Source organism: Mirounga leonina, unplaced genomic scaffold, assembly GCF_011800145.1.
Source record: "Mirounga leonina isolate KUSES-001 unplaced genomic scaffold, KU_Mleo_1.0 Mir_151, whole genome shotgun sequence".
NCBI classification, from domain to species: Eukaryota; Metazoa; Chordata; class Mammalia; order Carnivora; family Phocidae; genus Mirounga; species Mirounga leonina.
The window spans coordinates 18304231-18320602 of NW_023270377.1; positions in this window are offsets into that span (position 1 = coordinate 18304231).

Sequence of the window (16372 nt, forward strand, 5' to 3'; positions counted from 1 at the left end):
TTTAAAATAGAAACTTCAATTATTTATGCATTCCTTTGTTATGTGTCTATCTTCTCTTCCAGAATGAAAACTCTTTGAGAACTGGGGCCTTGTTTACACAGTCTGTGCCCAGCCCTGGAAATGTAATCAGGGCCCATTAAATATTTGCTGAATACATACATGCATCTACAACAGTGAAACCCAGCATAGCCACAGCAGGCCCTCTTCAGATTAAACAGGTGCTCCTCTCCTACCACCATCTCCTTGTCACTTCTTCACTCAGTGCAGGAACTTGGCCACAGCCAAACCCAGCTCCTTCGGGGGTGCCTTCTCCTCCCCAAGAGTCCCCCTCCAAAGTCCTCCATGGCTCCTGTTTTATCTTCCCTCCCATGTCCAACCAATCTGCTCTCGCTATTTCAACCATTATCTGCAGAAGCTCCACTTTCAGATCTGACCTCTCTCCAGCTTCATGTCCTTGTCACCAACCCTCTGTGTCACCTTTTCCACGTGCATATCCAACCACTTCAAGCTTGTCACACCAGCTCTGCACTCTTGACCTTCAGTTTCTTTCAGTGAAACCTTCTTTCTCTCAGTCACCTGAGAGGAACGCGTAAGCCACTTGTGACTTCTTCCCTTCCCTTATTCTCCAAAGCCATGCCAGTTGTAAAACTTAAGAGAGATTCTTCCTTGCTAGCATGCCTCCTCAATTTATTCCCCCACTCCCTCCACAGAGCCGGACCATTGCAATAACATCCAGACTGAGGTCTGTGTTTCCAGGGTCCCCCCCCTTCCAAAGTCCACCCTGCAGGCAGCCTCCAGATTAACTTTGCTTGATTTTACTTTATCAGGTTACTCCCCTTTCAAAAATTTCCTAGGAGTCCTCACTAAATATCACAGTAGTCCACCAATCACCTACATCAGAATAACATGGGGTGCAGGGCGCCTGGCTGGCTCAGTCAGTAGAATGTGCAACTCTTGATCTCAGGGTTGTGAGTTCAAGCCCCATGTTGGTTGTGGAGCCTACTCGAAATAAAAAATAATAATAATAAAAAACAAAACAGAACACACATGGGATGCAGATTCCCAAGCCCCATCTTCAAAGTGGATTCAGTGGGTCAGGGGGTTAGGGTCGGGAATCTGCATTTTTAACAGACATTCCAGATGATTCCAACATGAGTCAGCAAATAAAATCCAGGTTTCTTAGTTTGGGTTGAAAGGCTTATTTCCATCTCCTTCCACCTTGAACTCTGCCCTATGAACTGTGCTCATCTTAACACTAAACTCCCAGAATAAACCTTTCAAACCTGTCTGCAGGCCTTTACTCCACTAAGCCTCTTCCTTCTGAATCCTTATATTTTATTTACCTTTTCCAGGCACAGCTCAAGCCCCACTCTCTCCATGAATATCTCTTGCATATCTATCCCTCTAACTCGATACTTTACAAAGGCTACTCTCACCACTGTTCTCTTTTCACATGGATATGCCTCCTAAGCTGCACAGATGGTTTTCCTAGGGAATCCCTGTGCCCCTATAACAGACAGGTGCAAAGCTAATCTGGTGGAAGATCATTGCCCTAGTTTGCCCTCCTCCTCAGCCGTGGTGGCCATGTCTCCTACCCAAACAACTTCGTGGGGCACTTGGTCCCTAGAACAAAGTTTCAAAAACAACTGACTTGGGGTGATGGATATGTCCCATATCAGTTATACCTCCACAAAGCTGTTAAAAATAAAACCAAAAAAAAAAAAAAAATTGACTAAAGGATAAGAAGGGAGGATAAAGAACCGCAGAGCAGTCTAAAGATAAAATGGCCTCAAACATCCCTTCCTTTCTATTTACATGCCTGGCTCAGCCCAATCCCTAGCCCTCCGAGCACCCACCTGACCAAGTGCAGGACTCTTGCAGTAGAAGCCTGACGGCCATCCCTGCCTGCAGCCTCTGCAACCAGCCTCAGGAATCACACCAACCTGCTTTGTCATCTTTATCCAGCACTCAGAATTTGCCTATCTCATTCCGCCTTCCACTCTTTGAGACGTAATTTTGCCTCAAGTTTCCTCCTTAGTCGAGAGTGAATGAAGAGCAGCCTATGCTAGAAAAATCTATGGTTGTTGTTTCAAACCACCAAGTCTCTAGAGGCCAGGTCCAGACCAACCTGGACAAGGTATCTATTTCTACAGAAAGCAGTTATTCATTGCCCACTGATTAAATCACTCTTCTGTATTACAGTAGTGTGTGTGTGGCTCTTGGGACCGGCAGTTTCCTTTTCCTCCTCCACCTAGGTGCTTCCCTCGGTCACCAGGGGAACTCAGGACATCAGAAATCGTTCAGAGTCTACAATTCGAAGGATCTCTAATGAGATTAATTGCTCAGTAGTTACTTTAGAAGACGTAACTGACTTACCTGGAACCAAAGAGAATGGGGAGGATCGTAGGAATCATCTTCATTTTCTCTTATGAGATAAATCCCTAGCTATGTCTCCCTAAAAAAAGTTGGAGGGGCAATGAACTTCTTGAAGGCCTATTGAAAAAGGAAGGTCAATACCCCAGCCCTATGAGACGGGAGGGTCAGTACCACAAGTTAAGATAGATGGCTTTTGTAGAACACAGTTCAGCAATGCAAAAGGAGGTGGCCAAGCTGAGAGAAAAATAATAGCTTACGGCACCTAGAACTGAGGGGGGCCAATCTACAAATTACTGAAAAGTGACAACTGTTGAAGGCCTAACATAATTAGGTGACTAGCTCTCCTAGAGCCTTGGCTTTTATCACCTTCAGAAAGGCACCTCCTTCCTCCTCCTGAGAGGGGACAGTGGTCCTCAGGGTACAGTACACAAGTTCTGCTGGGGAAACAAGCTTCCTAACAAAACTAAGATGTGATCTGCTTTTTTAATTGTGCTGGTCTCTCCATGATGGTAGAAAAGCAATGGCAGGTCAGACTGTTGATGCCTGAGCAAGAACTGAGACAATGGCACACTGAGTTGCATCCTTGACCACCACGCACTTCCTCACCACACAAAGAATGCCAGGTTTACCCAAGAACATCCTTGGCGACACAATAAAAATTATCTTACATCTCAATTCTGGAGTGCATCTTTTTAATGCTCTGTGTGACCAAACAAGGAGCGCATGTAAAACACTTCTGTGGCGAACACAAGGTGATGGCCATCTCTAAGGAAAGCACTGTGTGTTTGAATTTCCAAAATTTTTCTGTGGAACACCATGTTCACTTGAAAGAATAAATGACACAAAAGTGATGCGTTATTCAGACTTTGGCATCTGGCAAACATTTTCTAGAAAACAAAACAAAGTGAGTCTGTCAATTCAAGAAAAACAACTGACAATATTTGTTGCCAATGATAAAATTTCAGCTTCCAAGAGAAAAATTAGAATTCTGACAAAACTGTATCTGCCACCATAAACTTGACAGCTTCCCAAAAGTTAAGGATTTTTCTGATGAAAGTGTGGTGATAATATGAATGATTTTTTTTTTTTTTGGATATTGTTAATAAAATGTGGCAACATTTGGAAGAGCTGTTTTCCAGATACCTATCACAATGTTAAAGAATCATGTCTGGGTAAAAGGCCCCGTCAAAAACAAACAGGAAGAAAAAGAAAAAAAAGACCCAGTCAAAATGAGACACAGACCAATGGATTTTAATGTAACAAAGTATGAAAAGTTAATTTCAGATTCCACATTGCAATAATCTTCATAAAACCATCCCTTGTTAATTTTTGTGTAATACCAAAGAATACCCACAACTACCAACTAAATGTCTGTGAGGCTGGATTTTCTTTTCTTTTTTTTTAATTTTTATTATTAGAGATTTCATTTATTCACTTGAAAGAGAGAGACAGACAGTGAGAGCACAAGTGGAGGGGAGGGGCAGAAGGAAAGGGAGAAGCAGGTTCAGGGAGCCCCAGGTAGGGCTCAACCCCAGGACCCTGGGATCAGACGCTTAACTGACTGAGCCACCCAGGCGCCACGAGCTGGATTTTCTTAATAATTCAACCAAAACAACACATCACAACTGACTGAACACAGAAAGAGATATGAAAATCCAGCTATCTTCTATTAAGCCAGACATTAAAGAGATTTGCAAAAACAAATCTACTGTTCTCACTAATCTTTTTGAAACAGTATCATTTTTCATTTAAAAACTTCTGCTTATGGGGCACCTGGTTGGCTCAGTCAGTCGGGTGTCTGACTCATGATTTCGGTTCAGGTCATGATCTCCGGATCATGAGATCGAGCCCTGTGTTAGGCTCCACACTCAACATAGAGTCTGCTTGTCCCTCTCCCTCTGCTCCTCCCCCCTGCTCTCAAGCTCTCATTCAAATAAATAAAATCTTTTAAAAAATTAAAATAAAATAAAAATTCTACCTATGTTAACTTGTAATGTATTTATTACTTCTAAATGAATTAATAGGGTGGGGGGATGGGGTAGCCAGGTGATGGGTACTAAGGAGGGCACGTGTTATGATGAGCACTGGGTGTTATACGCAACTAATGAATCATTGAACACTACATCAAAAACTAATGATGTACCATACAGCAGCTAACTGAACATAGTAAAAAAAAAAATGAAGAAATAAATGAATTAATATTTCAATTTCTAATATGGCAAATATCCAGATTATATATCCCACATTAAAAAATATATTGACGATCCGGAAGAGGTTTTGAAGTGCTTAAAAGAGTCCTAAGGGGCGCCTGGGTGGCTCAGTTGTTAAGCATCTGCCTTCGGCTCAGGTCATGATCTCAGGGTCCTGGGATCGAGCCCCACATCGGGCTCCCTGCTCGGCTGGGAGCCTGCTTCTCCCTCTCCCACTCTCCCAGCTTGTGTTCCCTCTCTCACTGTGTCTCTCTCTGTCAAATAAATAAATAAAATATTTAAAAACAAACAAACAAAAAAGAGTCCTAAAAGCAGTAAGTCTGAGCACCTCTGGTCTAAAATACCATTGCCTGTCCAGAATATCCATGAGGGCTCCTAAAGACAAATTTCTCTGTATTTCAGAGCCTAAGAGAAATTAGCACTCTCCATATTTATTCCCAAATACCCAGTCTGCTTTTCCAGTTCTGCCAGAGGAAAGGGTAAGAAGTTCAGGGCACTTAAAATTTTTCTCTGCATTTCACTGACAGATCAAAGCATCTGATGCCATGCTGGAATCCAGGGAGCCTATAATCAGACAATTCAAGGTCACAAAGGAATCTTGTGAGGAAGCTAAACTCAACTCCAGATCATGAGTATCAGATCCTGAAGTTAAGGCTTCATTCAGATACAGCTGTTTAGCAATTGACTTTTCATTTACACACTCATTTGTGTATTTGGTTATAAATTCTCTTTCATCCCTTTTCCTCTGCCCACTCTCTCAATGTTGGTGTTCCTAGGAGTTCAGTCTTCTCACTCTGCCTGGCACACAGTCAATATTCAATAAACCCTCCCAGGGCAATCTCTTCCATCCCATGACTGCGACCACCTCCTCCATTCTCAACTTTTTATCATCACCCAGACCTCTGTCATGAACTCCAGACCTACAGAACGACCTCCTGGGCCTCTCTACCCGGATGTGCTGTAGGGAACTCAACTTGTCATGTCCAAAGTGAACCCCTTTATCTTTCTCCTCAAAGCTGCTCTTCCTCCTAATAGTTTCTCCTGCATCACCACCCACCTGGTCACTAAAGTCGGAACTTAGGATCATTCCAGATTGTTCTTTGTCCCACTCTCTGTATATCTGTTTTGCCACCAGGCCTTGTCCACTCTATCATCTTTAACGTCTCTCTAAACCCTCTCCATTCCCACTGCAGCCAACATAGAGCCCTCAGCATCTCTAGCCTGGTCTCAAATTTTCTCACTGGCTCCCTGTCTCCAGTCTAAAATCCTCCCTATTCAACCCACACTCTAATGCTACAGTAACCTCAAACACAAATCTAATGTTATCTTCCTGCTAATTATCTTTCCATGGTTTTCCTGCAACACACTCTTCAAATGGTTTTACTCATGTATCCCCAAAAGAATTTAAATCATGTATTCCTTGCACATTAAAGTTTAATTCTAAGATTTTCATCACAAGTTTAAACATGCTTATTCTTTTGTTAAAAATGTGGTAGAATCTACTAAACATTTTATAAAAAGAACTAAGTTAAGGATTAACTGTAATTCAAATAAGCATTTCATGATTTGATAGAATAATTTTTAACTATCTTATTGAAAAATGCACACCTAAATTAAAAGAAATCTCTTTAAAAGTTTTTATGCAAGTTTTATCCTATAGCTTGAAAAACCCAGGGTCCCCAAAAACATTCTAGCCACATTTAACTGTTGAGTTAATCTGTATTCAGAATATCACAATAAGAATCAAGCCTCACCCGAACAGCAATGTGTATTAGGAGAAGACAGGAAGACTTCTGAGTTTTCAAAGTAATTTAATCATCAAAGGAGGCCTTCCTGAAATCAGTATTTCCTAATACTACACTTGGCAACCTGACTTTTTTTTTTTTTTTTTTTTTTTAAGATTTTCTTTCTCTATTTGACAGAAAGAGAGAGAGAGCACAAGTAGGGGAGCTGCAGACAGAGGGAGAGGGAGAAGTGGGCTCTCCACTGAGCAGGGAGCCAGACCTGGGATCATGACCTGAACTGAAGGCAGATGCTTAACCGACTGAACCACCCAGACACCCCACAACCTGACATTTTTACACTTGGGACAACATTATAATTTGGGAAGTGTGAGGGATATAACATCCTGCCGCCCCCACCTTTTCTTGTAAGGTCAGTTTCAGAAGAGCTCATTTGGAAGCTGAGGATCTGGAAACTGATTCTTCTAAAGCTATATATATGTGCAGGTGTATTCCTTGGAAGTCCTGGGCCCCAACCTCCCTGCTTGAAAACCTTGAGGATACTGTTCTCTTTAACAAAACAGCTATGGCCCTTTGTGATCTAACCTCTGTTAATTTTCCTCTTCCTATTTGTCATTGGATGGCTACCTCCAAACCCAGCCCAGGTCTGTCAAACTGTTTCCAATTCTCTTTTTAGGCCTTGCTGTATATTTTCTAAAGCTACTTTGTATCTGGAGTGTGCTCTCAACTTCTTTATTCCCAGAAGGCACTTGATAATTTCTCAAGGTTCCATTCAGCCCAACCAATAAGCAGCTGGTAACTTTCTCAGCGTCAAGGGGGTAGGTCTCATTCCGTGTCCCAGTATTTACTGCCAGAAATGAAGGATGAACAGAACACTGTCCCAAAAAGTCCCCCAGCTACTTGCTGATTGGCTAAATCAACAGGTGATGAAGTTGAGGAAGATGTGAGCTGAACTATCTGAGAGAGCAAGGATGACTCCATAAAGAATGATTAAAACATTTCCTAGATCCAGAATGAGAATGTGAAGACCAGGGAATGGGGATAATACACTTTTACAAGCAAGTCTGGGTTAACTATCTTTCTAATGTTTTATCAGAGCACACACCACACAGTATGGCAAACACTTGTTTACTTGATTAAAATTGCCCCTAGACTATAAGCTCCGGGAAGACATGCCTGCCTTGTTCACCACTGTTATCACCCCAGCGCCTTCCATAGTGCCCTGGCTTCACTAAATATATGCCGATGTTTGTAAAAAGTTGTTGAATGGATGATTACATAAACGGTGCATAAATGAAGAGTTAAATTTACAAGATCTCAAATTCTGTTTGAAACTCTACAGTTTAGGAAAGTATTTCCCTACAGCTACTGAAGATGGAGAAAGAAAAAAGTGGGTATTCATGTTCAATTCAGCCACGAATTGAGAGGAGCTCGGGCTCACACCCAGGCGAGGAGAATTTAAACCGCAGCGCGGCGGGAAAGAGGAGGCACGGAGGCCCAGGGTGAGGGGATGCTGCAGGGTTCAGGCACCCAGAGGCAGGGCTAAGTTCACGGGGCGTGGCGGAGGGGGAGAAGGGTCCCGAGGACGCGCGAAGACCTGACCCGGTGGAAGGCCGCAGCCCCCTCGCCTCCCTGGAGATGGCGAGGTGGCGGGCAGGAAGCGGGGCAGGGGTGGGAGCCGCCGGAGGGCTGCGGAGCCGCGCGAAAGGAGCCGGGCAGAGGGAGGGGCGGGAGAGTCGGCGGGCGGAGGGTCGTTCCCCCGGCTTCACCGCCACACTCACCTAGCGGACCCAGCTTCGCCCCGGCTCGGCGCCGGCTCCGCGCTGCTTCCTCCCTCGGCCTGCTGGGCAAGCGGGCGGCCTGAGACGCCCCTAGCAACCACGCACCGCCACGCGACCCGCGCTCCCAGCTGCCGGCGCTGAGGCCGCCTGCCAGGCACTGCGCGCGCCCCCAGCGGACAGACCGAGGGCCTGGAAGGGGCGATCTCAGCAGGCGGGCGGGAGGCAGGCGCGCCGAATCTCGGGGGTTGTGGGGCCTGGGAAGGCAGGCCGTCACCTGTCTCGCGCATGCGCAGGCGCTTCAGAGCGCGTGAGACCCAGAGAGCGGAATTCTGGGAGATGTAGTCCTGAGATTAACACACACACATCCCACCACCATCACCACCACTACCACCACCACTACCACCACCACCGTGAAAGACTACGTTCTGGGATTCCAGGATTCTCTCCTTCTCTGGGCCTTGATACCACCTCACCGAATGGACTCTTTCTTTGTCCATGCCTTAATTCGCTCCTCTAAAATCAAATCTTTATTAAAGAAGTTTCTAAGTAGTCCTTTTCAACAGAAGTCTTCCGAATTTGACCCCAGGAAAGGAGACACCGCCAGATCCGCTGTTTCCCTCCAACCCACTTTCTCCTAATTCCAATCTACTCAGTAGAGTCCTATTACAACCACCTGCTTTATAGGCTTCAGGTATGAACTTTAGGAAACACTGACTCAATTCATCATCTCCCTAGGCAAGGCAGACTGTGCCCTGGATGTTCTTAGTCCCAGATGTCCCTAGACCTAATGGATTTGAAAATCAAAGGAGAGGGGTGTCTGGGTGGCTTAGTCAGTTAAGCCTCTGCCTTCAGCTGGGGTCATGATCTTGGGGTCCTGAGAGAGAGCCCCACCCACATCAGGCTCTCTACTCAGGAGGGAGTCGGCTTCCCCTTCTCCCTCTGCCCCTCCCCTGATCCTGCCGCGAGTGCTCTCTCTGTCTCTCTCAAATAAAAATAAAATCTTTAAAAAAGAAAAAGAAAATCGGAAGAGAGCTGGAGGGTGAAAAGGTCTTTTCTAAACAGTAGGCTACAGAAATAAAGGGCGCAATAAAAGTGAAGCTAACCTAATGAAAACAATCTGGACCAGCGCAGGGAAGCTTAATGAATAATTGACTTCAGCAACAGTATTGACAGATGCTAAAACCATTAGAGGATTGATTGGGGGAATTTTACACTGGAAGGATCACCTCTAGATTTTAACCAATCTTAGATCATGAAATGCAGGACAGCTATAAATTATGTTTCCTAATGTGATACAATTTGAACTATACAATATTTAGGAAGTAGTGTATTTTTGTCAGTAGTTGAATCTGAATCTAATCAAGCTTTTGGCTCCAACTTCCAGTTTATAGGAAATAAAGAGAAATAATGACACTGCAAGAAAGCAATCCAGCGAATCCAGAATGTGGGTCAATGTACGGATGAATGACCTCATTTCTTCAACAATTTCAGAGTTTTAAAAAAAAGTGAGGTGTTCTAGATTGTAAGAGACTTAAGAGACTCTCAAATGCAGTGAGTGGACCTTGTCTGGATCTTGATTCAAACAAACCAACTGTAAAAGATATTTTTGAGACAATGGAGAAATCTGAATATGGACTGGGGACATTAAGAACAAAAACAGGTGTTAGGAAACCATTATTAATTCTGTTATGCAGTTGACTGAATGGTGCCCCCTCCAAAAAAATATATCCACATCCTAATTCCAGGAACCTGTAATTATTATATATATGGCAAAAGGATTTTGAGAGGATTAAGGAATTTTCCTGGATTTTCTGAATCCTAAATCCCATAACAGGTGTCCTTCATAGGCCGAGGGAGATGTGACAAGAGAGAAGACACAGAAAAGAGGAGGAAGGGGCACCAGGGTGGCTCAGTCGGTTAAGTGTCTGCCTTCGGCTCAGGTCATGATCCAGGGGTCCTGGGATCGAGCCCCACATCGGGCTCCCTGCTCAGCAGGGAGCCTGCTTCTCCCTCTCCCTCTGCCTGCTGTTCCCCCAGCTTGTGCTCTCTCTCTCTCTCTCTCAAATAAATAAATAAAATCTAAAAAAAAAAAAAAAAGAAAAGAAAAGAGGAGGCAATGTGACCAAGGAGGCAGAGATTGGACTGATGTGGATACAAGCCAAGGAATGCCTAAAACCACCAGAAGATAAAGAGGCGAGAAGTGGATTCTTCCATAGAGCCTTCCGAGGCAATGGAGGTCCTTAAGACAGCCTGATTTCAGACTTCTGGCCTCCAGAACTGTGAAAGAAAAAAATGTCTCTTATTTTAAGCCATTAAATTTGAGGTAATTTATTGTGGCAGCTACAGTTTACTTTGACATTTGGTTATTTAAGAAAATACCCTTACTGTGGCACCTGGGTGGCTCAGTGGGTTAAGTGTCTGCCTTTGGCTCAGGCCCTGATCCCAGCGTCCTGGGATCAAACCCCACATTGGGCTTCCTGCTCAGTGGGGAGCCTGCTTCTCCCTCTCCCTCTGCTGCTCCCCGTGCTTGTGCAAGCTTTCTGTCAAATAAATAAAATATTTTAAAAAAGAAAATACTCTTATTTTTCACATACAGATATTTTTTAGCAATTAGACATGATGCCAGGGATTTGCTTTTGCTTTAAAATACTGATAGCAAACACTCTAGAGGCAATGAGCACACCTAGCACTCAGGTCCTACTTTTTTTTTTTTTTTAAGATTTCATTTATTTATTTGACAAAGAGAGACACAGCGACAGAGGGAACACAAGCAGGGGGAGTGGGAGAGGGAGAAGCAGGCTTCCCGCGAACCAGGGAGCCCGATGCGGGGCTCGATCCCAGGACCCTGGGATGATGACCTGAGCCGAAGGCAGCCGCTTAACGACTGAGCCACCCAGGCGCCCCTCAGGTCCTACTTTCTAATATCATTCTCCATTAAAAAAAAAACAAACAAAAAAAAAACGGGCTCCTTGAAGAAATGTCTGATTCCAGGACTGAGGTAAGAAATGTACAAGATGAGCCTGAAACATTTTGTAGTGCCAGAAAGAAAAACCACATTGGTGGGCGTGTGTTACAGGAGCTAACTGAAAGAACTCCCAGTGACCAAAGCTGGAACAATTTGAGCAACAAAACTGAATAAAGTAGTAGTGGTTTATAACCCAAAGTATAAAACAAGTATCTATGAGTCCCTGGCATAAATAAATGGTTCAATATGTTCATAAACGCAGTAAATACACAAATTTCCTGTGCAGAATTCCAAATAAATGTAGATACTATGTAGATACTCAGCCCTAAAGGAGGGGAAGCATAACTCCCTCATTCCTTAAGTATGGGCTGTGCAAAGTGACTTCTTTCCAAGAGCACAGTAAGGAAAGGTGGAAAGGGTGGAGTAGGGCAAAAGTAGAAACAGTAGAAAAATCTGACAAACACCACTTCAGCCAGGTGATCAAGGTCAACATCAACAGTCAGAAATCAGATACATAGTGTGCGCCCTTGACAGGTCATGAAAATGGCACTTTACTTTTGTGATCTTCCTCCCCAAAACCTATAACCCAGTCTAGTCATGAGAAACATCAAATTCCAATAGAGGGGAATCCTACAAAATACCTGACCAGTACTTCCCAAAATTGACAAATTCATCAAAAACAAGAAACTTCTGAGAAACGGTTATAGTCAGGGGAGCCTAAGGAGACAACTAAATGTAACGTGTAATAAGATCATGGCACAGAAAAGGAAATCAGGTAAGAAAACTAAGGAAATCTGAATAAAATACAGGCTTTGGTTAATAATATATCAATATCAGTTCATTAATTATAACAAATGTATCATAATAACGTAAGATGTTAATAATAAGGGAAACTGTGTAGGGGAGGAGTATAACATATGAACTCTCTCTACTATCTGCTCAACTTCTCTGTAAATCTAAAACTGTTCTAAGATATAAAGTCTATTAAAAAAAAAAAAGCTACATCAAAAGAAATCTGCCCAGACCACCTTAACCAAGTGATCAAAGGTACTTCACCAATAATGGGGAAAAGCAACATCATTAGCTTCGGATATGATATATGATATAGAAGACACATCACCACTTACGTAGTGTTTCTACTAAAAATGTATAACCTGTGGGGTGCCTGGGTGGCTCATTGGTTAAGCGTCTGCCTTTGGCTCAGGTCATGATCCCAGGGTCGTGGGATGGAGTCCAGAGTTGGGCTCCCTGCTCAGTGAGGAGTCTGCTTCTCCCTCTGCCCCTTCCCACTGCTCATGATCTCTCTCTTTCTCACTCTCTCTCAAATAAAGAAATAAAATAAAAAAATAAAAAAATAAAAAAAATGTATAACCTGAATCAAATCACAAAAAAATCATCAGATATACCCAAATTGGCCTGTATTCTTCAAAATGTCAACCAATGTAAAAAAAGGCAAAGGAAAAGATGACGGGTGTTTCTAGATTAGAGACAACACAACTAACACAAAGCATGATCTTTGGTTGGATCCTGGACCAGGAAAAAAAAATTGGTATAAAGAACATTACTGGAGGGAGGTGGGCAGGGGTTAGGCTAAATGGGTGATATGTATTAAGGAGGGCACTTGTTGTGATGAGCACTGGGTGTTATATGTAAGTGATGAATCACTAAATTCTACTCCTGAAACAAATATTACACTATAGGTTAATTAGAATTTAAATAAAAATTTGAAGAAAAAAAAAAAGAACCATTTTGAAAAAAAATATATAGGAACAATTGACAATATTTGGATATGGCAGCATAGTTAATAGTATTATATCAGTGTTAAATTTCCTGATTCTGCTAATCATGTTGTGATTATATAAGTGAATATCCTTGATCTTAAGAAATTGCCACGTAAGTATGTAAAGGTAAAAGGACATGATATTTACAACTTACTAACAAATAGTTCAGAAAAAGATGGTAAAACCAGTTGTGGCAAAATGTTAATCAGTGACTCTGGGTGAAGGGTGTATGCAAGTTCTTTGTAACTGTTCTTTCAACTTTTCTTTAAATTTTAAATTACTTCAAAATAGAGTGCTTTTTAAACTATAACAATGACAAAATTTAAGAAGGAATAGGTAGAACCAGTTTGACAAAATGCTTGTAACAGCTGAATCTGTGGGATCAGGGTTTGGGAGCTTACTATGCCATTCTCTCCTTTTTTTTTTTTTTTTTTTTAAAGATTTTATTTATTTGACAGAGAGAGACACAGTGAGAGAGGGAACACAAGCAGGGGGAGTGGGAGAGGGAGAAGCAGGCTTCCTGCCCCGAGCAGGCAGCCCGATGTAGGACTCAATCCCAGGACTCCAGGATCATGACCCGAGTGGAAGGAAGAGGCTTAATGACTGAACCACCCAGGCACCCCTCTACTTTTAATGTTTGAAAACGTTAACCTGCTTCTCACCCCAGAAGAGTTAAAACACATATACTCTCATACACATGCAAAACCAAACACAGGCACAAATCCTCAAACCTTCCAGACATTCTCTGAATTCCAGGCACTACTCAGACCATTCATGTCAAATCCTCTCAGCACTTTGTGCAATGATATAAAATGAAGTGAAATTGTTTACATATTTCTAAGCCCTTAGATTATATGCTCCCAAGGATGGAAACGTGTTTTCTTATTATGCTTACTCATGAAATGATTAACTATTGTTTTATGTGAAAACCTAAAAAGTTTGTATATTTAATTTCTCTACATCAAATTTTTTATGTACCAGGCAAGCATGGTATTTCTAGCTAGTATTTAATGAATTATCTGGGGGAAAAAATAATTCTTTCCTAAGGTAATTCTTCCTAGTTCATCTTTTAGGGGGAAGAAATCTAGATTTTAAAATACAATACTGTATTTGCCTGAATCCAGACAAGTCTTAGTGAAATACTGTGGTTTTGTTAAAAACAAAAACAGAAGTTCTGATCTGTTAAAGATATACACCAAAGTACTATGGGTAACATTATATGTTTCCCAAGATTTATTTTCAAATACTTGAAGAAAAAAAAATAAAAATAAAATAGAATACTTGAATAGAAAAAGAATAGATATGGCAGCTGTTGGAACCGTAATAGAGTTCACTGAATTTATGTCTCTACTTTTGTGTGTTTAAAAATTTCCAGCTGGGGCGCCTGGGTGGCTCAGTTATTAAGCGTCTGCCTTCAGCTCAGGTCATGATCCCCACGTCCTGGGATTGAGCCCCCGCATCGGGCTCCCTGATCGTCGGGAAGCCTGCTTCTCCCTCTCCCACTCCCCCTGCTTGTGTTCCCTCTCTCGCTGTGTCTCTGTCAAATAAATAAAATCTTAAAAAAAAAAAAATTTCCAATAGACATAACATGTTCAAAACTGAACTTGAATTTTCCCACCCATTACCCCTCCACTAATAGCCTTCCTCATTTTAGTTAACGGCAATTCCGTTCTCCCCATTGCTTAGGCCAAAAATCTGGGAGTTATCCTTGTCTACTTTCCTTTGTTCACATCCAATCAGTTAAAAAATCTTTTTGCTCCATGTCCAAAATATATTCAAAATCTATTTTTCACCATCCCACTGGTACCACGGTAGCCTCCTAAGCACTCACCCTGCCTCCCAGCCCCGCCCCCCACTCCTCACAGTCCATGCACAACACGAGAATGAAGAATAATCTTCCAGAACGTAAGGTAGATCACATCTCTTCTCTGTCAAAGCTCTCCAGTAGATGCCTACTTTACTCAAAGTACTAGGTCTGCAGGCTTATAACATCTGGTCCCCACTACCTTCCTGTCCTCATCTCTACTATTCTCCCCCTTCTTCACATCTTGCATCCAAACTGGCCTTCCCCACAGCTCCTCAAGCCCACCAGGTATGCTTCTGTCTCAGGGCCTTTGAAGTGATTATTGTCTCTGCCTCAAATTTTCCCTCAGATAGCTGCCCTGCTCGTTGCCTCATCTCCTTCAAGTCTTTGCTCAAAGGTCATCTCAGTGAGGCCTAACCTGACCATCCAACTCAGCATTCCTCATCCTCTTTCTGTGCTTAATTTTTCTCCAGAGCTTTTCTCACCTCTCTACATGCTATGCAGAATTCACTTATTTTATTAAGTTCGTCGTCTTCCCGCCCAGAATGGAAACTCTATGGCGAATACACATTGCTTTATCTCTAGTGCCTGAGAAAGGACTCAATGGTGAACCGAACTGAAATAATCTGGATAGGAGGAAATTATGGTGGTCTCTAGAAAAAAAATGTTATTTTTGCTAAAATATAAACACAGACAATGCACAATGAAGATGAGGGCTAAATAAAATTACTTATAAAAATAAGGGCACATGGGGCGCCTGGGTGGCTCAGTCAGTTGAGTGTCCAGCTCTTGATTTTGGCTCAAGTCATGATCTGATCTCAGGGGCATGAGATCGAGCCCCGTTTCAGGCTCAGGCTCTGCGCTCAGCACAGAGTCTGCTTATCCCTTTCCCTCTGCTCTTCCCCTGACTCACGTGCGCGCACACACACACATGCTCTCTCTCTCTCTAATAAATAAATAAAATCTTTAAAAAAAATTAAGGACACTTTACTTATCTTTCATTTCAAAAACAATTGGAATTTAGGAAGGACAAAAAGTAGTCTCCCCATTTTACGGATGGAGAAATCAGACCTCTGGGAAGCTTGTTGCAAGGTTTAAGCTTTCTAGTATGTTTCCAGCTGGATCACGACTCTAACTAATGGGTCTGCCAAACATCTCTTTCTGGTAAAATGCACAATGTCCATAAACAGTTGCCCTTCTTAAGCAGCTGGGCTTCCCAAACATTGGAACTACATCAAACATCAAAACTCGTCAGTCAGGCTGAGATCACAAAGCAATCCAATGTACCTCTCTGTTTAATCCTATCCCTCCCTATTTCAGCTCCACTGGCCCTGGCTTGGAAATAGGTGACCACATGTAGCTCATCTGGGATGGAAGAAGCTGGAAGGCAAAAAGAGATAGAATAAATAAGCTCCCAAACAGCATCTTTTGTGAACAGGACACGAGTGCTTGCAACACCACACAGCAGCTGAGAGAGGAGCTGAGCCCCCCAACCTCTTACCCTGGCAGCTCCAAGTAAGGCGAGGTATACCTTTTATGACAAGGGTTTACAAACAGAGGAAGGATGAGCAGAAGGAAAGTAGGAAGGCAAGAAAGAAAGAGAGAGAGAGAAAGAAAGAAAGAGGAAGGAAGACAGGCAGGAGGGCGGGAGGGAGGGAAAGGAAAAAAGGAAGGAAGGAAGGAAGGAAGGAAGGAAGGAAGGAAGGAAGGAAG